Consider the following 22,515-nt stretch of genomic DNA (forward strand, 5'->3'; position numbering starts at 1 on the left):
AGAGTAACCCTGTGGGGAAATTCTGGATGCCAGCATAGAACACAGGCCTACGAGTTATCCCACCCAAGGGCAAGGAAGTGGGGGTATTTATACACCAATTCTCAGCAGACATTTGTTCAGGCTGCCAAGGTGGAGAGCATCGACTCCACAGTGCTTCCAGCTGTGTCAATACAGGCAGGCAGCCCTCCAAGTTCCAGAGAAAGGCCTTGGGCCCCAAAGCTGGTAGCTGGAAGTCAGGACACTGTGACTGAAGTGCTAGGGCTGAGGGAATGTGGTCTGGGCATAAGAGTTTTCAACACTAGTCCCAAACTTGTCTCTGCTTCCTGAGTTCAATGCATGGACGTCCTCAGCCTCTCCACCAGGCACCAAACTGACTCAAACACACACTCACCACTCTCACACAGCTTGTGTGTGTGAGGTAGACTTCACTGAGGATTGACGGGGATGTTTACTTTGCAGAAATGCACATGGACTCAGACAACATTACACATTCCTGTTCTTCAAAGTCCTTCAGCTGCCCCACCCACAGGACCCTCACTGCTGCCTTGGCTCTAGGCTATCCATGTGGACAAGAGCCTCTTAGGGGATTCAGTGGAACAAAAGAGTTATTCATTTTATAGGACTCACTCTCCTGACAAGGTATTTGTAGATTAATACAGTAATTTTCCTCTCTATTGCATTGGTATTGTGGCATGTTATTACACTGCCTCAAGTTAAGGATTAAGTTTTAAGTTTGTGTGCTAAACTGGAGAGTGAATTGTTACGGTCATTTCTTGGTTATGTGACCTAGCACAAGGGAAGAAACAGGAACGCATATACCGGCATCTCCCAGACAGCCTGCAGAATAGAACAAGAGTAAAGGTGAGGAAGACAACATCAGCCTGTTGTAGGAGGTCCTCGAGAGGATGTGACCACCGGCTGACCCCTGAGCTGACCCCGGCAGTCAGAGGCTACTCATCCTCATCCCCTGCCCTTGGAATGTATGCTCTGCCCACTGTTCCCACACTAGCAGCCATTCAAGAATGCAGTCTTGAGACAGCAGTGTGTTACCCTCCGGTGTTTGTGAAACAACACACCCACATGGCAGGGAGGAGGTGTCAATCAGGAAATGATACCCCAGGCTATGCCAGTGGGAACTGTTTCCTTCCTTCTGGTGCCCAGAGGACAGTGTTTACTCGCCTGGACCCAGGAAGCCTCTGCAGCAGCAGGGCAAGGCTCTCTGTTCCTGCTGTCAGTCAGTGATGTACTCAGCATGTATTTTCTGAGCACCTGTTGCATCCTGGGCACCAGGCTGGGTGCCGGGGAAACAATGACAGGACAGAAAGTCCCTGTTCTCATGGGTGTGGAATTATAAAAGAGACAGGCCCTCCCCTCAAAAAACTAAGCAAATACAATAAGATCATCTCAGAGGTTGTCAACCAAGAACCATGTAGAAAGTAAAACACCTTGTGACAGAGGATGACTCTTGGTGGGATGAGGACCATGCTTCACCCAGGGCCATTTGGAAGGGCATCTGTGAGCACATAACACTTAATTAGGGGAAGGAAACAGAAATGTCAGGGACAAGGGAGGGCAGTGGGGCTGAAGCCTGGAGAGGACCCAATAGCTGAAAGTGTAGGGCATGAGGTTGGGAAGATGGGCAGGGTTCATTTATGTGGAGCCCTGTTTGTTCTGAGTTACGATTTTAAGTATCACGTTCATGGAGATGTGTGCTGAGGGATACACCTGCGACCAGGGGTACCAGGGTGCACTTGGCTTTTCTCCCACCCCTACCGGCTGATAACAGCAGCACCTGGAATTTAATGATCAAAATAGACTTGGACTCTATGGGTGCCGCTGCCTAGGCTAAGGGAGTGGCTTAAGTGGCCTCCAAAGGTCGCTCCCAGCCACGCCATGTAGAGAGGGCTCTGCCTGCTCTAAGAGTAACTGTCTCCTGCAGGAAGGGAGCCCCCCGGACTGCCCATCTGTCTGGGATGTCTGGGTCCCCTGTCTTTTCTGAGGCCTTGGTCTCACCGCTGAGTGTAGGTGGCAGCAAACAGGAACAGGATCTTGCAGCCAGGGAGGAGAGCGAGGAAGCTGCGCAGTGTCTCTCCACCCAGCCAGCCCATGGCTTCCTGAAGCCCTGCTGTCTCTACGAGTGCATGGGTACTGGTGGGAGACTGGGACTGGTAATCACACTCCAAGGGGCTCTGGGCACCTCTGGGCAGACCCTAGGGTATATGAAAGAGGAGGCAGTAGCTGCCACCCATGCTTTGGAATCTGGAGATCCCTTCCCAGGAGAGGTTCACTGACCACAGGGCCTTGGCAGCACCAGCCTGGATAGCTGTCTCCACCCACCAGAAGCCAAATTCCCTTCCCCTCACCCCAGAAGGCTGCAAGGGGCATAAACTGAGTCACAGGCAAGCTGAGGTCCTGGAAATGACCCTTCAGCGCCTGAGATGGTCTAGCTCTCCGTTCCCTCTTGGGAGCGGTCAGACTTCACAAGGCAACGCTTACACTCTGCCGATGAGACCGAGGGCTGTCTGGGAACATCATGGGGCAATGGTGGGAGCCCGCCACTGTGACAACGCAGGGGCCCCACCCCAGGTGTACCCTTGTCGAATCTAGGTGGGCGAGCCCCCTGCAAGCAAAGCCAAGAGTGGCTCTGAGTCCTTCCCACATGGAACATTTCCAGACCACAAGGGAGAGCATGGGGAATGGACAGGGGGAAGAAATGGAGGGTAAAAGAGGAGGGGGGAGGGGAGAAAACAGAACAGCAAGAAGCTGAAGAGGAGCCTTGTCTGGCTCTCGGTCAAGTGCTCTCTCCCGAAGCGACTGGCATCCATACAAGATGTCCAGAAGCCAAGTGTCTCCCTCTCAGCCATTACAGTCTCCCATTATGGCTGGCTAACAGAAATCAATCTTCTTAATGCTGCCTCAAACAGAGAGGGAGGCCAGCCAAGTCTGGCAAGAGGATCCAGCACCGGGCGTTTAGCATAAGAGGGTCAGGTTTCTCCCATCCACCTCCTCTCCTGGCACTAAAAGAGCACAATGCCCGCAGCACCTCTGGGGAGAAGGCAACAGGTGGCCAAGACTGACGTTTCAGACAGGGCTAGTCAGGATGCGATGCCTCTGCACTGTGCCCCCATGTCTGCTTCTGCCCCATCCACCCTGGATGGCTGGATCCACTTTCCCCGTGAAGATATCTGCAACTCAATCTCACCAGCACCTTTGCAAATAACCCCTCATCCCTGAAATCCTTCCCCCTAAGTCAGGGATCCAGAGTGCTCATGGCTTTAAGAACATTCTGGCTATTTCTCAAGTGTCAGTGGACAAGAACTAGAAGAGAAAAGAGATCTCCTGGATCTGGTGCCTTCTGAGGGTGGAAATGGGCATAGATTGCTCTGCGCTGGTCCTTCAGTCTGCCCGCCTCACTCAGCCTGGAGAAAGGACAGTAAAGCCTCTCTTGGCTGGACTCAGGAAGCTGGCAGAGTTGATGGTGTGGAAGTGGGAGGCTGGGTTACTCTGACTTCAGCACCTGACACCTCTGTGAGGGTCAGCATCCAGGAGTGGAAGTGAGGATGTGGACTCCCCTTGTTAGCATCTCTCCAATGCATTCTTATGGTTAACTTCTGGCCAACACGGGTTGATAATTTTGCACCGAGTTTGGGGATGGTTGCTAAGGGAATCAGGAGAAAAGTGTTTGGTATGTAAATCTTATCACCGTTTTCCAAATTAGCATCCATACAATCTGTAACTTTGAAAGACTTGGAAGCTAATTAGCCCATGTACTAATGATTAAGACAAAACAGACACAAGAGGAGAACTCAGGAGTGGGCCTGATGATGCTATTAACTATTTATAGTTTTCCTTTGCTGCTTGACAAGAATAAGGTGGAAGCTAAGAGGGAAAATGGCAAAGACCCCGTGGCTAGGGAGATAAATTCTATCACCCCTGATCAATTATGATACAGTTAACCAATGATTGCAGCTGGGAAGGGGGAGAAGTAAAAGCATCCTGCATGGTGTTTGATGACAAACTAGTTTGATGGCACGGGGAGCTCAGCTCTGTGATGGCCTAGTTGGGTGGGATGGGAGGGAGGGAGGTCCAAGAGGGAGGGGATGTGTGTATGCATATGGCTGATTCACTTCGCTGTGTGGCAGAAACTAACACAACATTGTAAAGCAATTATAGCACAACAAAAAAAATATCACAAGAGGAAGATGAAATTCAGAAATCAGGTTAGAATGAGAAGTACCTGTAAATCCCAAGAAAAGAATCAGGTTGGTGAAAAAGAAAAGGAAGATATGTAGAAAGAATTGTAACTGTTGCAAAATATTGGCAATTCTTAAAATTTTACTCTAATGTATTGATACTTTTATCGATGCAATGTTTTTCCTAAAGTTAGTTTATATTTAACAATGTTGAGACCTTCTTATAGAAGGAACATAGCTTTGTGAAAAGAGTATGTTAGGATGCAGTGATTCCCCAACTCTCATGGCCTGACAACATCAGACTCTCCTGGGGGTTCTAATGAAAGCTCAACTATTGAACTTTGTGATCAGTGGGTCTACATGGGACCTAGCAGTATGAATCATCACTTTCCAGGAGATGTTGATAGGCAACCAGATTTGAGAATGATCTGGTATTTCTGCTATCCACCTGCTGGAGAAGACTAACTATTTGGACTGAAAAGCAAGCACACTTGCTTATCTTAATGGAGAAAGCAATTCCATGAGAAGAAAAGTAGCCTTGATCTGCCAGCTCCACATCAGTGAATGGACGGGGAGGAAGCTATGAGGAGCTGGCATAATACGGTTCCCCCATGGCTCAGAAATGAGACCATTTACACTCCACAGCCTAGGACTGAGGATGTAAGAGGGAATAGAAATAACTACGCTCTCATCCTACACCTGCATCTCATCTCTATTCTTTTTGGATAAACTTAAGTAGGATGGATTAGAGGTCAGGAAAGTGCTCAGTGAAGATGGCAACCAGGACCGAGGCTTGTTGGTCACTTCCTCCCCCACAGCTCCCAAGGCACTTAGAGTCCGGCTTTGGGGTTACTTCTCTGGTGAAACAATCACTAATACCAAGGATTTTTCAAAGTATATTATTAACCAACCATCCAGTCAGGAAATATTTACCAGGCTTCAATTACGTGCCAGGCATCTGGGTAGCAATTCTTAATGTACATTAGAGTTGCAGGGGAAACTTAATTACAAATGTCCAGCCCAGAAATTTTTAGTAAATTGGTTTGACATAGGGTCTAGGCAGCTGTAAGTCTGAGAGCATCCCAGCTGTTCCTAATGCACAGCCAAGTTTCAGACTCACTGTACTAGCATTACTCCTGTGGTCCTCAAACAAGAGCCAGAATCAGGACCACCTGGAGCACTTGGTGAAACACAGACTTCCACCTTCACCCCAAGACTTTCTGATTCAGCAAGTCTGAGGTGGGGCCCAAGAATTTGCTTTTCTCTGAGTTCCCAGGTAATGCTGATCCTGCCAGTCCAGGACTGCACTCAAGGGCTACTGAGGTACTTAGTGCCTGCATCTCATGAAACTTACAGTCGACTGAAACTAGGTTCTCATGCCTGTTTCTTAGCCAGCCTCAGAGCCCACCTAAAGTAATACCTCCCTCACCACAGAGCCACCCCAAACTGTTCTACCTTGTGCATCTCCAAGCCCAAGCCCCTGGCCTGCCTTTAGGGCCTGTTTTGATTAGAAAGGCACAGACAGCTGCATTCCTACTGGAGGCTGGGGTGGGGGGGGTGGACACCTGCTTCTAAGCTTAGTCAGGGTGTTACCAGAATCCAGTTCCTTGAGGCTGTAGGACTGATTTCCCCGTGCCTTTGCTGGCTGTCAGCTGGTGCTCCTCTAGTGCCTCGTAACTTCTCTGGTCCTTGCTCCTGGCCCCTCTATCTTAGAGCCAGAAACAGCACATCAAACCCTTCTCCTGCTGGGAATCTCTCCTGGGACCCTCTTCTGCTTTTAAAAGCTCATGTGATTCCACGGGCCTGCCTGGATAACCTGGGATAACCACGCCATCTTAAAGCCAGCTGAATAGCAACCATAATGCCTCTCAAAGTTCCCTCACAGCAGCACTTAAGTTAGTGGTTGATTGAATAATCCGGGACAGGGATTTTGAGAGACATCTTTAGACTCCTGCCCACCACAGCACCCTACCTGTTTAGCAGTGCTTTCCAATGAGCAGGCACTTGGAGAAGCTATGACTTCCTAGTTTCAGCCATGTAAATAGTCGGCACCTGGACATCCAGAATCCCTGGGTTTCCAGCACCTGGGCTGGCCCACAGTTAGGAAGGGATGCCCGTGCCAACGGAGAAGAGAGAAGCGTTCTCAGCTCCTTCTGGCACCATGTGAAGAGGAAGAGAAGGAAAAATGTCTCTGGTCACTGTTAAAGCCTTTCATGGCCTTAATTAGAGCTCCAGTAACTTTTAAGCAGGGCTTGCAAAATTCAGATCTGTAGGCAAAGTCTGCAGTGGGCCAAATGAATTCCTGTTCCTAGGAAGCTCAAGTCTGACCAGCTAAAGATAACCTTCGGTAATGGGGCAGCTTGTTTCAGACACCCTCCAGGCTCACTTCCTCTAATCCACTGGCCACAGCACAGCCACCTGAAGGTTGTCCCACATGCAAATCTGATTGTGTTCCTGCCTGTTCCTGATCCTTCCGTGGCTCCCCATTTGATGCCAAAGATTCCAAGTTCCTTGAGTATATAAAAGGCCCTCTGGTCTTGTCCCTGTCTGTCCCTCAGCCTCTTCTCCTGTCACTCCTGGCCTCACACTGAGTACTCCCTAAGTGTTTCAAGCTCCCTGAACATAGTGTGACCTTCACTTCTCCAGATCTTTGCTCAGACTGAACTGCCTAGAGTGTTTGACTAATCTCTAACCCCCCATCACTCACTACTCTTTCAGGAAGGCTCTTCCCTCTCCATGGCTAGGTTAGATTAGTTGTCCCTGCATGTCGATTTTCCAGCTATGCATCTATCTCCTGCCTGAATGGAGAGCTCCCTGAACAGTGCATGGTGCCTGGCACAGCACGGGCTTTCAAAAATATTTGCTTACAAGCAACAAGACCAACACCTGTGGCAAGAACTTAGAGCAATCAGAGCCAGATTTGTACATGTGAAGAAAAAATCAGTGTGGAGTCAGGAAAGGGCCAGAAGAGGGCCCATTCCACTGGACTTGCTTCTTACCTACAGGGCCCTTTGCAAAATGAAAATGCAGGGTTCCTTGTTAATCAGTTATTAAGAAACTCAAGATGACAGAGCATTAAACTGAGCATGGGATGTTCCTGAGCATGGAGCCCTGTGCGACTTCACAGTTCACATGCCTGTCAGTCAGGTCTGCCAGTCTGGCATCTTGACATGGGCTAAAAGTGTGGAAGCAGCAAGGCCAGAACACTCACCTTCCATTTCCCCAAATCCTCAGGCCTGAGTCGAAGTGTCTATGAAGTTAACCTACTGAAATTGTCCTTATGAAGGGGGGCTGTGGTTCAGCCTCCAGTTGAGACCTCTTTGTCTAAGAGGGAGATACTGCCTGCATGATACCACTGGCCATGTGGTATAAAGCATGGCTGTGTCTCTGCCTGGGACCTGAGTACCCTGCAGCCCATTTCTCCACGTAGTAGTTGCAAAGGCCAAGTCGCACCAATGCACACATGTCCGCAGCCAGCCTCTTCCCACCGCTGGGCCCAGAGGGCTCCGGGTAGCAAGATGAAGCCGAATGGGAGGACTGAGCTGCAGATCAGATGGTCCTCCAGAGCACAGCACAGTGTAAGTGAGTGTGCTGGGCATCCACGTGGGAGGGCAACCTCTGGACAGAACCAGTCAGTCCCAGGCACACCGCCAGTGACAGGGAGGCCCACTGAAGGTCAAAGAGCCACAAAGAATACAGATCTTTCAAGCCAGTTTTTAAAACGCCATTGGGTGGCGTGGAGCAGCGCTCTTGCTGGATCTCATGGAGTGAAACTGGGGGACACCAGGCCATGGACAAACTAGAACTTAAAGGCGGCAGAGAGCAAGGAAGCTGTGAGGATGAGTTTCTCCCTGGGTGCCTCTGCTTTCCCGTCCCTGCACTGTCAGGACTCCCCTCTCCTCCGACCAGCACCTGTTAACAGGTGGTTTCTGTCCCCACGTGACTTGGACTGTTCAAGCCCCCGAGCCTGTCCTGGTCTTATCCCCCCTGCACCATGGTTCTGCTCCTTTAGCCCCTATGCTCACGGCTCGATCCGGTCTATTTTCCGCATTCTACAGGGAGGAGTCTGAATTGGCCTGACATTAGCCCAGGCACAGTCTCAGATGACCAGGCAGGCAATGATGGTCAGACGATCACCCTTGGTCCAGCTGGTGAGGCTCTGGTTACAGGTCATGTGGTACAGCCTCCAACTAGCCCACTTAGCCTCTACTGGGGGAGTGTGGTCAGGGCAGGTGGGAAGGGCCCTTTCTAGTTAGAGCATTCCCTGCAGGGTAGCCTTGGTGGTAAAAGATCCAGGTAGACAGGCAAGGGGCACAGGGGGGCACTGGGCTGGCATTTGTGCTGAGAAGGCAGGGTCCTAAGAATCTGGGTCCCCAAATCAGGAGGCAGGCACCAGAAGTGGGTACAGGACAAGGTAGAGCAACGCCTGGCTCAGAGCCACAGAGACACTGCTGGATCCCGGAGGCTGCTCAGATCGGCATCTCTGAGCCTCCACCATGAGAGCAGTCAACAGCAGAAAACCATGGGAGAGGCAGATCCTAACACCACACACAAACACACACACACACACACACACACACACACACACACACACAGAGCAGGGCCCTGAGCCCAAGGACTTTCATAGTATGAGCCTGTCCAACCTCAGCTCTCAGGAACATTTCACAAACCAGAACATCCTTTCTTCCCACACAATGATTGAGTTGATTCTATTGTAGATGTATGGTACATTAATAAATATATTTGAAAGTTGTGGGGAGCCAGGCTCAGCCAATACCTCCACCTTTTGACCCCTGTGAATATAACCCCAAGGCCTTACTTCAGTGAAGAGATAACTAACCCTGAGAATAAAGGTATGCACAGAAATGATGTTGTAGACAATCTCCACACTGGCCAAAGAGATCCCTTGAAAATGCAAGTAAGCCACGTTACCATTTTGTTTAAAATCTTTCACTTGTTCAATCAAGCAGCAAATATGTGTTACTGAGAAATGATTCTGCGCTGTGGTTGCTGTGGGATCAAATCCAGACGCCCTACTAGGACCTGCATGGCCTCTCTCCAGCCTCTGCCCACTTCTCTAGTCAAGTAACTCTCAAACTTGAGCTGCATCAGATTCCCTGGAGGGCTTGTGGAAACATAGATGGCTGGGCCCCACGCCCAGAGTTTCTGACTCAGTAGGTCTATATGGGGCCCAAGTACTGGCATTTCCAAGAAGTTCCCAAGTGATGCAGATGCTGCTGGTCCAAGGACTACTTGAAGAGCGCCTGCCCCAGTATCACCTGTTACCATGGTCAGCTCCAGCCTCCAGTCTCTCTCTCTACTCCCCATCCTCCTCTCACACACAGACACCCTCCTCGCTACCTGAACTTTCAGGTTCCACATCATGCCATGCCATAACTCTCCCCAGATCTTTATACCTGCTCTCTCCTTTACCTGGAACACAGCCCATTCCTGACTTCCTCTGGCTCACTCCTATTTCTGTTTGAAGATCCAGCTTAGATGCCACTTCCTTCAGGAAGCCTTACAAGACTTCTCCCTTCTCCCTTATTCTCTCATTCACACATCAGACTGGTCTGGGACTCCTGCTCCGAGCTTCAGGAGAAGCCTGTACCTCCCCTCCTGTCATTCTGAGCCCACCGTATCATCAGAGCTGGTCTGCAAAGAGACTTTGCATTTCTAAGTTGTTCCCAGGTGATGCTGGTGTTACTAGTCCAAGAATCATACCTGGAGAACCACGGTGGTAGTGTATGCATAAGGTATTAAACTCATGCCTGATTTAAATGTAGGATAATATCCTAATAAAACAATGATCAAGTTCATGTTGTTCATTCATTCATTCAGCAAATATTTTCTGAGCGGCTACTGGTCACTAGCCAGGCCTTGAGGATGACATGGTGACTAGGATGGCTCTGACCCCTGTCCTCACAAAGGATGAGACACACCAGTTCTGATGCATTATTTATAATAGCCAAGATATAGAAGCAACCCCAGTGTCCATCAACAGATGAATGGATAAAGATGTGAGATATATATAGATATATATAGAGATATATATAGAGATATATAGAGATATATATATATACGCGCACACACACACACACACACACACACACACACACACAATGGAATATTACTCAGTCATACAAAGAATGAAATTTTGCCATTTGCAGCAACATGGATGGTCTTGGAGGGCATTATGGTAAGTGAAATAAGTCAGATGGAGAACGACAAATACCATATGATATTACTTATAGGTGGAATCTAAAAACTACAACAAACTAGTGAAAAAAGAAGCAGACTCACAGACATAGAGAACAAACTAGTGGTTATTAGTGGGGAGAGGGAAGGAGGAGGGGCAAGTAGGGGCAGGGGATTAAGAGGAATAAACTACTATGTATAAAATAAATAAGCTACAAGGATATATTGTATAGCACAAGGAATACAGCCAGTATTTTATAATAACTATAAATGGGGTACAACCTTTAAAAACTGTGAATTACTATGTTGTACATCTGAAACTTATACGATATTGTACATCAACTATACCTTAATAAGAAAAATAAAAAAGAAATGTAATTTCTCCAAAGAAGACATACAGATTGCCAACAAACACATGAAAATATGCTCAACATCTCTAATCATTAGAGAAATACAAATCAAAACCACAATGAGACATCACCTCACGCCAGTCAGAATGGCCATTCATCAAAAAATCTAGAAACAAGAATGCTGGAGAGGGTGTGGAGAAAAGGAACACTCCTGCACTGTTGGTGGGAATGTAAACTGATACAGCCCCTATGGAGAATGGTACGGAGGTTCCTTAAAAATCTAAAAATAGAACTACCGTATGACCCAGCAATCCCAGTCCTGGGTATATACCCTGAGAAAACCATAATTCAAAAAATACATGTGCCACAATGTTCATTGCAGCACTATATACAATAGCCAGGACATGGAAGCAACCTAAGTGTCCATCAACAGATGAATGGATAAAGAAGATGTGGCACATATATACAGTGGAATACTACTCAGCCATAAAAAGAAACAAAATTGAGTAATTTGTAGTGAGGTGGATGGACCTAGGGTCTGTCAACCAGAGTGAAGTAAGTCAGAAAGAGAAAAACAAATACTGTATGCTAATGTATATATATGGAATCTAGAAAAGTGGTACTGATGAACCTAGTGGCAGGGCAGGAATAAAGATGCAGAGGTAGAGATCAGACTTGAGGACACATGGGAGGAAGGGGAAGCTGGGACGAAGTGAGGGAGTAGCATTGACATATATACACTACCAAATGTAAACTAGATAGCTAGTGGGAAGCTGCCGCATGGCACAGGGAGATCAGCTCGGTGCTTTGTGATGACCTAGAGGGGTGGGATAGGGAGGGTGGGAGGGAGGCTCAAGAGGGAGGGGATGGGGGATATATGTATATATATAGCTGATTCACTTTGATGTACCGCAGAAACTAACACAACATTGTAAAGCAATTATACCCAAATAAAGATGTAAAAAAAAAAAAAAAAAAAGGAAGCATAAATTCTCAGGCCCCACCCCAGACCTGTTCATCAGAAGATCTGGCGGTGGGGCCCAGTCATTTGGTTTTAATAAGCCTCCAGGTGGCTCCCTCAAGTTTGAGAGCCACTGCCATCACATAATGAGTCCTCAAAGGAGTAGAAACACTAGAGTATTCTGAAGGTGGTAGCACTCTCAGGTACGATGAAGTCAGCCGTATGTGAACACTGCTTAGAGGATGCTGGACACAAGGCTTGGGAGTGGTTTGCAGTCAGCAGAGCTATACCCTTGGAGCAGCCAAGGTCAGTTTATTCTCCAAGTTATTGGTCTGTATGAAGCAATAACTCCAGGGTTGGAGGTGTCACTGCAGATGAAAAGAGTTTGGAGGGGAGATCGTTTCTCTGTCGGGTGACTAATTTGGAGGCTAAATAGAAAAGTGACAACAAGGAATATCCAGAGAGCTGAAAGCTAATTTCGTGGCTGAAGTAAGGAGCATTGGGATGGGGGAGGTGTTCCATTCATGGCAGGTTCCAGGGAGGAAGCCCTTTCCAAATCCACGTGCTGCCCCTTTGTGAGAAATGAAACACAGCCCGGGTGCAAAAGGCAAATGCCACAGAAGTGACAACCAGGTGGCTGTGGGCACCTTGGGGCTCAGGAGGAGGCTCCAGGACAGGAATGGGATCATAACAGAGGTCAGGGAGGTGAAGAGAGCCTGGACCAAAGAAGTAAGTTAGTACTATGCAGTGATGCAGGTATCATCATGTACTCACTATAAGGGCAAGTGAAAGGAGCCAGGGCTGTGCTCAAGGGGAGAGCAGACCAAGGTGGCTCAGAAAGCTTTGGAAAGAGGAACCAGATCTCGGGTCCCTGAACTTGTCCCTGAAGGCCCACCAGAAAGAGCTCATTTTCCTTTAAAGACTAGGAATGTGGGAACTCATGCATTGAAGCCAACTTAAACTTGGCATTGAAGTCACTGGAAATAGAGCTGGCTTGCTTGTTGAACTGTGCCTGCGGCAGGCTGAAGTCCTACCATATGCTTCTAGATGGCCCGTCTCTGTGCAGTATGCTCTCAGATGGTCTTCACATGCGTGCAGAATATAATCTACACAGTAATGAAACTGGTCTTGGGCCACCCTGATGATCCAGAGAATACAAAGGGGGGTTCTCAATCTGCAGCCCTTGTCACTCTACCTAGTACCCTGTGACATGGGACCCTAAGAAATGAGGAGTGAGTGGTGGAGACCCCAGATTTGCCACATGGAGCTAGAAAAGCATTCACTGGGTTACTAAGAATGGGGCATTATTTCAGGGCTAAGGACACCAAGGTCATCATCTCAGAAAACCTAAGGGAGACACTTGATCCACAAGAAATTGATTGTTTTGAAAAGAATATGTGTTTTGGAGGTAAATACTCCTCCAATACACAGCTAACTGTGTGAGCTTGAGCAAGTAACTTAGTCCTTCTGATTCTTAGTGTTATCTCAAAACAGGGGTACAGCACAGGGAACTACATTCAACATCTTATAACAATCTATAATGGAAAAGAATCTGAAGAAAAAATATATATATATACACACATATATTATGTAGAACTGAATCAATTTGTTGAACACCTGAATCATTGTAAGTCAACTATACTTCAATTAAAAAAAACAGGGATGAAAATATCTACTAGGCAGGATTGTTTGGAGAATAAAACAAGATCTCACATTTCTCTCATACACACCTAATAAATGTTAGAGGTACTGATCTCAGATTTCTAGATTTTGGAGTCCTGGTCTGTCTGACTCCTGGTTCATCAAAGGGAAGCAGATATGGAACTCCATAACACAGCCCTAAACCATAGAAAAGCTGTGATTTTTAATGAGCCTTGTAAATTACTTTCAAAAATTAATGATGAAGCTGCTGCTGCCCTATCCCTCCCCCCCCCACCTCTGCACACCCATCTCCATTTGGTTCTGCAAACTGTCTCTCCCTTCCTATTCACAGTGAGAAGATTCGCCAGCACAGACCCTAGAAGTTGCATAGTGAGTTTCTGGGACCCCATGGGGGAACTTCTTTTACCCTCTTATTCCCTAAGTCCTGCATTTGTAGCTAGAGGTGTTTTTTGTTTATGTTTGTTTTGTTTTGGCTGGTAAAGCCCCCTGTACAAGTTTGCGAGAGCTGCCCACAGCAAACTGGGTGCTTAATCAATGGAAATGTGTTGTCTCACTGTTCTCTGAAATCCAGGTGCTGGCGGGATCTCACATGCAGCTGGGGGCTGTGAGGAAAGGATCTGCCCAGGCCTCGCTCCGTGGCCTGTAGTTGGCCATTTTCTCCCTGTGCTTTCACGCTATCTTCCTCTTTTCAGGATGCCAGTCCTATTGAATCAGGAACCACCCTAATCACTTCACGTTCACTTGATGACCTCCATGAATCCTTGTCTCCAAATAAGGTCACATTCTGGAGAACTAGGGGGTAAAAACTCAACATAAGAATTTGGTTGGGGGACACAGTTCAACCCACAACCCCGCTTACATGCACTTGTGCCAAATGGGGGATGTGAGTGCAAAGTCACCTGGTCCAGTTCCCCAGAAAATGCCATGTTTCCACAGTGCAGAGGAGAAATCGATGTATTGATAATAATCACCCTCAGCAGAGCCCACCCGGGGTAGGTAACCAGCCAGATGTGCACTTGGCCTGGCTCAGGCTGACTTCCTGTAGGCCTGCCAGTCTTTTCAGAGTCTGGACCTATAGGCTAGGCCTATTTTCATGGCGTCCTCAGACAAGGACCTTCGCTGCAGTGTCAGCCATGCATCTGCGGGCCTCACATGTGGGAAACTCTATATAACCAAGGGGTCAGTACCAAGGTTTCTCACCTCTCCTCCTGCTCAGCTAGCTACAAAATGTGGCAACTCCGTTAAATCTCAGGAGAAGAACTGCTGGAAGGTTCTCCTCCTGCAGGAGGAATCGGGAGCAGCTGGAGAGGTAAAGGAAATTCAGCGTCATATGTAGAATGTGGAGAGAGGATCCCCAGGCTCCTTCCGCTTGCTTTCAGGTTGGGTGACTGGAAGCTTCGGAGGAGCCTCCCCAGGAGCCCCTCCACATCAGGGATAGAAGAGGAGGAGAAGTGAGGGGCTCAGGTGCGTTCAAGGGTTACACATAGAGAAAATAAGAAAGCTAAAGAGTCATGAATTGCAAATTCTGCTCTGAGTCTCCTAGGCAAATCTGAAGCACTAATATCAGGGCCGGGTGGACAGCACGCCCAGAAGGCTGCCAGATCCCTGCCCCGAGCATCTCACCACCTTGCTGCCCAGGGTGGAGACGCTGCTTCCGCCAAAGGCCATCTCAGCCACAGCAGGAAGTTTCCCCTTGGCCTTTTTGGACAAAATGAATTTTTCTTGGCTCAGCTTTAAAATGAATCCAGGGGACACCTCCTCAGAGCCATCCTCTCTGAAGGCTCAGCTCAAGGGCTGCCCGGTGCCCAGGGGGTGTCCAGGGGCCCCCTGGCAGGCACTTTTCACCTGGAAGAGCCCTGACCTTCCCCGTCTGGGCAGCAGTGGGCCTCTCTCCATAACTCTCCCGGCCCCCTTCATTTTCCATATTCACGTTTATGGAAATTAAAAGTCCTGAAGATTTGATTAGGGGGCCAATTTGGAGAACGAATGGCAGAGCTTGGTGGGCAGCCGAAGGAAGCTGGCAGGCTCTGGGCGGGGTCTGTCTGAGCATTTAAACAAAAGAGCTCAGTGGATGAGCTGAGGAGTCACCCCAGCAAAAATCTGAAGCACTTTAAGAGCAAAAAAGACCCCTCAGCCTTTTTTTTTTTAATTTATTTATTTTACTTATTTATTTTGGGCTGTGTTGGATCTTCCTTGTTGCGTGTGGGCTTTCTCTAGTCGCGACGAGGGGGGTTACTCTGTTGCAGTGCACAGGCTTCTCATTGCGGTGGCTTCTCTTGTTGTGGAGCACAGGCTCTAGGTGTGTGGGCTTCAGTAGTTGTGGCATCCAGGCTCGGTAGTTGTGGCTCATGGGCTTAGTTGCTCTGCGGCATCTTCCCGGACCAGGGCTCAGACCAGGGCTCAAACCAGTGTCCCCTGCATTGGTAGGTGGATTCTTAACCACTGCGCCACCAGGAAAGCCCCCCTCAGCCTTACCTTACAACAGCCTTCTGAGTAACGGGCTTAGTCATTCCAAAGAATTAAAACTCCAAATACCTGGAAGGGTCCCAGTACAAGAATTCAGTGGAGCGGTGCAGAGAAAGCATTCTGTGGGCACTGAGAAACGAAGCAGGCATGATCCCTTGTTACCTTGCAGAAGTGCCCTCCAATGAGAAAGAACCCGGGACCCGGGACCCATCGAGTTCTGTAAGTAATGGTGAGGAAGCTGTTTGCATTGGACTCTGAGCTCCCCTCACAGCAAGAGCATGTGAGCGTTTCTAGCTTGACCACTGGCTATTAGCTGTGTGACCACTGACTATTAGCTGTGTGACCTCAAACAAGTTCCTTAACCTCTCTGGTCTCTACCTCATGGGACTATTATGAGATTGAATGTGCACATGATAATGGATTAACACCATTCCTGGCAGGCATGTAGTAATTGCTCAATAACTGTTAACCCTTCCAATTATCCTATGGGGAAAGTGGCTTGGTCTCCCTTCTTCCTATCAGACACCTCTGTAACTAGGTTCTTTCCACCCACAGCCCTACAAGTCAGGCTTTACTGGTTTCCAGTTTTAAAATCCAGGTGCTGTGAGTCAAAGTCAGCACCCACCTGTTTCCGGCTCATTTGGATTGATTTCCTGCTGTGGGGTTGCTGGATGGTCTGCTGTAGGCAGCCTGGAAGGAGGGGAAGGTTTCCCTTGTCAGGAAAATCCAGGGGGTGATGATGCCAGAGGCGAAGTTGTGGCCTCTGTACAGGACCAGTTTGTGGGAAACGGCAACGAGCTGGCAAGTAAAGGCCTGATTCCTAGGAGTCCTGGGCCGTGGCCATGACAGGCTGCTCCTATATAGGGGGAGAAAGACCCATTTGGCCACAGACTGTATTTGTTTGCTATGGCTGCTGTAAATAATGGCCACAAACTTAGCGGCTTAAAAGCACACAAATTGATTATATCTTATGGTTCTGCAGGTCAGAAGTCTACAATGAAGGTGTCAGCAGGGCTGCATTCCTTCTGGAAGTTCTAGGAAAGAATCTCTTCCCTTGCCTCTTCCAGCTGCTAGTGGCTCCAGGCATTGCTTGGCTTGTGGCAGAATCTCGCCAACATCCGACTCACCTTCACATGGCCTTCCCTTCTTCTCCCTGTGTCCTTTCCTCTTCTGTCTCTTAGGAGGACATTTGTCGTTGGATTTAGGGCCTACCTGGTTAATCCAGAATGATCTCATCTCAAGATTCATAACAATTACATCTGCAAAAACCCTTTTAATAAATTAGGTCACTATCACAGGTACTGGGGGTTAGGACCCCCTCTCTTTTGGGAGATCACTAACCCACTGTGGAAGGAAGTGTTGGATAAATGAATTAATGAATGGGGTACTTGCCTGCTCCTTAATTACCAGAATCCCATTCTGTGGGGAGGTACGTACAGGGATGGTCCTTGGGCCTGAGGGACCCCAGGGCATCCCCAGCTCAGTCCTAAAGTTGAAGCTGAGCCCCCAGAGGAATGGGTGATCCCTTGGGTGTCAAAAGAACACACACCATGGAAAGCCCTGGGTTTGGGTGTGGGTAACAATTCAAGGGAAATGGAGCTGCCATTGACTGGGGCAGCCCAAAGTTTGGGTGACAAAAAGCAGTAAGAGAATAATGCTGAGGGAGTGTCCCAGCCTTGGGAGCTGGCTCACAGCGACCAGGGAGGCTAGGGTGGCCGTGTCTAGGGGACTAGGGTGTGGTTACACTGGGACAAACGGGGCCAGAGCCAGGCAGAGATAGGCCCAGGAAGCGAGGACAGGAAGGGGCAGTCGGCATCCCCTAGATCTGCTGTTCAGATCGGCCACTGGGGAGAAATACCCTGTCAGGGTTCCTGGACCAGCTTCACCTTACAGGTGAGGAAACAAGGCCCCGGGAAAAGGAACCTCCCCCGTGATGATCAGTGGTACAGCCACAGCTAAAGCCCAGGCTTGGCTCCTGGCCCGGTGCCTCTCCTCTGTGTAGACAGCTAGAAAGCATGGCTGTGTCCTATTTGGGGAGTCGAGCCCACGTGACCACCCAGAGAGTCGTCAGGCCCGTGATGGTAGAGAACAGACGTGATCGGAGTTCAGTACAGAGCTGGAGGGCCGCCTAAACTAAAGCAAACCAGAAACGTGAATAATAAGTGGGTGGTGAAAAACGTATTCCGTGTAACCTTCTGATAGAACAGGCTGCCCTTTTCGGGGAAAGGTTGCTTGCTGCATGTCTGTCGCAGCCAAGGCTTCAGAGCAGGGGGACCTGCCTGGGGAGACTGTAAAAGGCAGAAAAGGAGGAAGAGGGGAGAGGTAGGGGCCAGCGGATGAGCTGAGGAGGGGCCAGAGACGGAGCGGGTGGGCGTGACACGCCCTCGGGGGACAACGAATGCTGTGAGAGAAGAGGTGACCGCTGGCTGCCCTGATGCATGCCCAGCCCAGCCCGTCTCCTCTACGACCCTTCAGAGAAGCCTACACTGCCTGGGGGTGGATGAAGGGGGCGTGGGGTGTCTCTGAGGAGCCCCAAGGGGAGGCTTATTTTGTGTGGTTGCAGAGACCAGCAGTGTCGGGAGCAGAGAAGGCGTGAACAGCCCATGTCCGTACGTCTGCAGACAGACGGGAGAGCCTTTGGACTCCCACAGACCATGCAGGTGGGGTGGGCTTGAGCCCATCTCACCCAGCTGACCCTTGGGTTACATCTTTTTATAGCAGTCCATAAATGGTCGATAATCGTCATAACAGCTGTGATCAGGGGCAACTTTGTCTCAAACAAGGTGTGATTTGAATGGCTTTTCCATTTTTCATCTCATCTCTGCACAATGCCCCGGCCAACCCCATTTAGGCTTAGCCTCTGCCAGCTCACGGTCACACACGAGGGGCACACAGGTGCTCACAACCAGGTTCACCCCCAGACCCAGCGCACTGAGTCCCCGCTCTCCTGGCCCCTCACCTGGGCCCGAGGCTGGAGCCACCACACCAACTCCTCCCCCCACCAGTGTTGGGGCCACCGGAGCCACCCCCTACCCCCGCCCAGTCCCTCTGCTCACTTTTTTTTTTTTTTTTTTTTTTTGCGGTACGCGAGCCTCTCCCTGCTGTGGCCTCTCCCGTTGTGGAGCACAGGCTCCAGACACACAGGCTCAGCGGCCATGGCTCACGGGCCCAGCCGCTCCACGGCATGTGGGATCTTCCCAGACCGGGGCACGAACCCACGTCCCCTGTGTCAGCAGGCAGACTCTCAACCACTGCGTCACTAGGGAAGCCCCCCCTCTGCTCACTTTTGCACCCCAAATCCCTGCTTCCTCTGACTCCTCCACCAAAGCCCACAGTTCTATCGAGTTCTCCTCAGCCTTGGAAACTGGTCCTTCCCTGACCCTCCTGCAGCTCACATCACCATCCTGCTTCCCTCCTTCCCTTCCCTCCCCAGGGGTCTTCATGTCCTCAGCACCCACTCCGGGTGTCCCGCAGACTGCATCGGCTCCCCTCCAGGGGCACCTCTCCTGTCCTGGGTGGTGATATGTTCGGCCACAAACCCAGCTTCTCTGCGGGTGGCCAGTTCTGGCCTACGCTGACATCTGCTGCATCCTGGGGGTCCTCCCAGTCTCAGACTTTTCACCAGCCAAGTAAGCAATCAGTCTTCCATACAAGAGATGCAAAAGGAAAGGCATCTTCTTGCTGATGTCTCCATGGGAATAAAGTGGCCTATGTTAGAGGCTCAGAACCTGGGAAATAGACAGAAACCGAACAGGACTGGTTTCTAAACCCCACACCATACTGGTCCCTGAAATGTACCAGACATCACAGCCCTCCATCCTGCACACAGTTGGACCTGACTTCCCTTGCGAGGCTCTTGATAAGGGGCCTCCCGACACTTTGCCATATGTTCAGTGCTGGGATGATGATTCCCCAGCTGTCCATGGATGGTCCCCTTGGGAATGCTCTCCACACAGAAGAATGGGCCTTCCTCTCCTCTGATCTGAACATGAACTCAGGAAAGCTGGAATGTATAAGTGAGAAAGTACTGCTAAGAGATGCCACCCAGACCAGGAACACTTGAAACTGTCCTGGGGGTGCCAAGTGGAGACTGTCCCACTGGGCTAGGCAAGTGCCCCAGCACAAAGGGCTCGGTGACCATCAGTGACCATCCTGCCCCTGCACGGGGCTCAGGCCACCCGTGGACTACACGTGCAAGCCTTCCTCCAGAGCAGGGGCAATTGCCCCTGCACTGTCCCTCAGAGGCAAAGCGGGAACTCACTTTGTGCTATTTCTCTAAACGTTGCATTTGGGGACACGTGAAGCACCAACCCCGTTCTCATCTAAAACTCAGACAGCCAGGTGAGCTTTCAACATACAACTCCTTAGCCACAAGTATCGGCTGTACGGGGAAGTTACCAAAGCTGGGGTTCCTCTCAGGATCTTCTCCACAAAGGGAGCCAGGATGAAGGGGGGGGGGCAGAAGCTGAGATGTGGCCCCAGCCACCGAAGAGGCACCTTGAGTGGGGCTGGGGGAAACTCTGCCGCGTGGAGAGGTCCCAGCCCCAAGCAGCCTGCACCAGAGACTGAAGAAAGGGGCAATCTCTCTCCGCTTAGAGGTCGAGTCAGCTTGGAGCAGCCCTGCAGCTGCCCTCAAGCCCGATTGTTCTGTGCATACACTATGGAGGACACCACCCTTCATCTCCAGCCTCCTAGAGATGCCCTCTGGGAGCTGAGTTGCTGACCACCTGAGGGCCTCCATTCACAGACTCTCCACTAGAGGGCAGCCCTGGGTGAGGGCTAGGCTCTGCCCCTTCTGGGAGCTGTCGGGCCTCCTGGGCTCAGGGCTGACCGGAGGTCCCAGCTGGTAGAGGATGAGGCACTCCCCTCCCCTCCCCCTTTGTACCTGCTGGGTCCTCCATAAATCAGCTCTCACAGGCCACATGGCCCAGTACCCTTCCTCTGAGCTCAGAATAAGCTGACCTCACACCCAGCTGCCCAACAGGCCCCATGTGTCCTGGCCATGATACCCGAGGTGAAGAGGGAGCCAGGGTGCAGCGGAGGTCTGGGGAGGAGTGTCAGAGTCACACATACAACCCGCTCGTGGTCTGCTTTCCCCAGACCCACAGGGCAGGCAGGGAGGATTTGAGGGGCTGAAAGCTTGCCTGTCCCTAGTTAAGAGTCAAGGGGGAGGGTGGCCTATAGCCTTTTTTAAGAAGACAAATAAAAATGTGTGCTGCCTAGCCAAGCTCTTAGAAGGAAACCCAGTTTGCAGAACATAAAACCAGGGCTGCCCTGGTCAGAGGAGGATAAACAGACTCCCATCCCCTGAGTATCCATAACTACCCCCACCCTCCACCCCCGAGTTGAGCAGTCACTGAAGCACCTCATGCAGAGGCTAAAAGTCTCGAGGACACAGTTTGAAAATGGCCAAGCTAGGCATCACGAGGCCTCGGGATGGCCAGAAGCCCCAGGTCGGTGCACCTGGGAGAGCGACCAGATAGAGGGGAAGGGCTAGGACGCAGGAGGAGACCCTCCTCACGCTGGGGCAGCCCTTCCGTTGACAAGATGAGCTGTGTCCTTCACCAAAACCCTGGAAGAAAACTCTGACCTTCTGAGTACATTCCCGATGGGCCAAATGGGTGGCCCCGGGTCTCTGCGCATGAGCCCCGCTTCTCCCGTGGCGGTCACAGGGTCACAGGCCCAGCAGGGGCAGCCCCGGGACACCAGAGGACCAGGCCTCGAGGAGTCCTTGAGGCTAAGACACAACGTTGCCCACCCGGCCCGGCCCCGGTCGCCATGCAGTGTGGTGCAGAACGCCAAGGCAGGCAGGGGTGTGATCCAGCCCGGAAGGGGCCTTGCTCCTGGCAAGTCCTTTGGGCTCAGAGGTGCTATTTTGTCACATTTTCAGTTAAGCCTAAAAGGGGTGCATGAGCAGCACACATAAAAACACCCGCCACACGTGTGCACATACAACCTTGCAGATACTCAGCTCTGAGCGTGCACACAAGTGTGAGGTTTGCACATGTTTGTGGCTCACACCACAGTGCCCCGAGGCAGTATTGCAAAGTGGTTGGGAGAGAGGACCCTGGGCCAAGAACGCTGCTGTCTAGCTCTGTGTCCACAGGTCAGTTACCCTACCTCTCTGAGCCTTTGTTTTCTCATTTGTAAAAGCACATGTGTCAGAACCATCTGCCCCCAGGGCTCACTCTGCAGGCAGAATGGGGAACTGGCCCACAGAGCCCTGGCCTGAGATCCGTCCCGTAACCCTGAGATGCCGGCTGTGTGTGGGAATCCAGGATGACAGTGCTGAGTGGGTGCTCTCAAAGCCAAGAGGACTGGCTCCCTGCCCACCGGGTATCACTGGCTTTAGGGCAGTTTTCCATCTCCTGTGGTCCATGGGGAATGAGGGTCCCTAGCCAGCATCAGAAGACTTACAGCCTGTGGACTGTCGGAGGGGTGGAGTTTGGGGACTTTCAGCCTGCTAGCTGCTTTTCTGGAAGACCCAGCTGTTAATAAGTCCCCATGGAGGGAAGCTCGGACCGCAGGGAGACAATAAGGGGAAAGAGAGCTGGGATAAATATAGAGAAAGAGAAACTGTAAATAGAGCAGTGACAGATGCAAAGGGAACGAGCAGAGAGGGCCTGTATACAGAGCTCAGCTTAGGAAGACCACACAGAGACAGCCAGCCAGAGACCCACCGACA

Source organism: Pseudorca crassidens, chromosome 5 (assembly GCF_039906515.1).
Source record: "Pseudorca crassidens isolate mPseCra1 chromosome 5, mPseCra1.hap1, whole genome shotgun sequence".
NCBI classification, from domain to species: Eukaryota; Metazoa; Chordata; class Mammalia; order Artiodactyla; family Delphinidae; genus Pseudorca; species Pseudorca crassidens.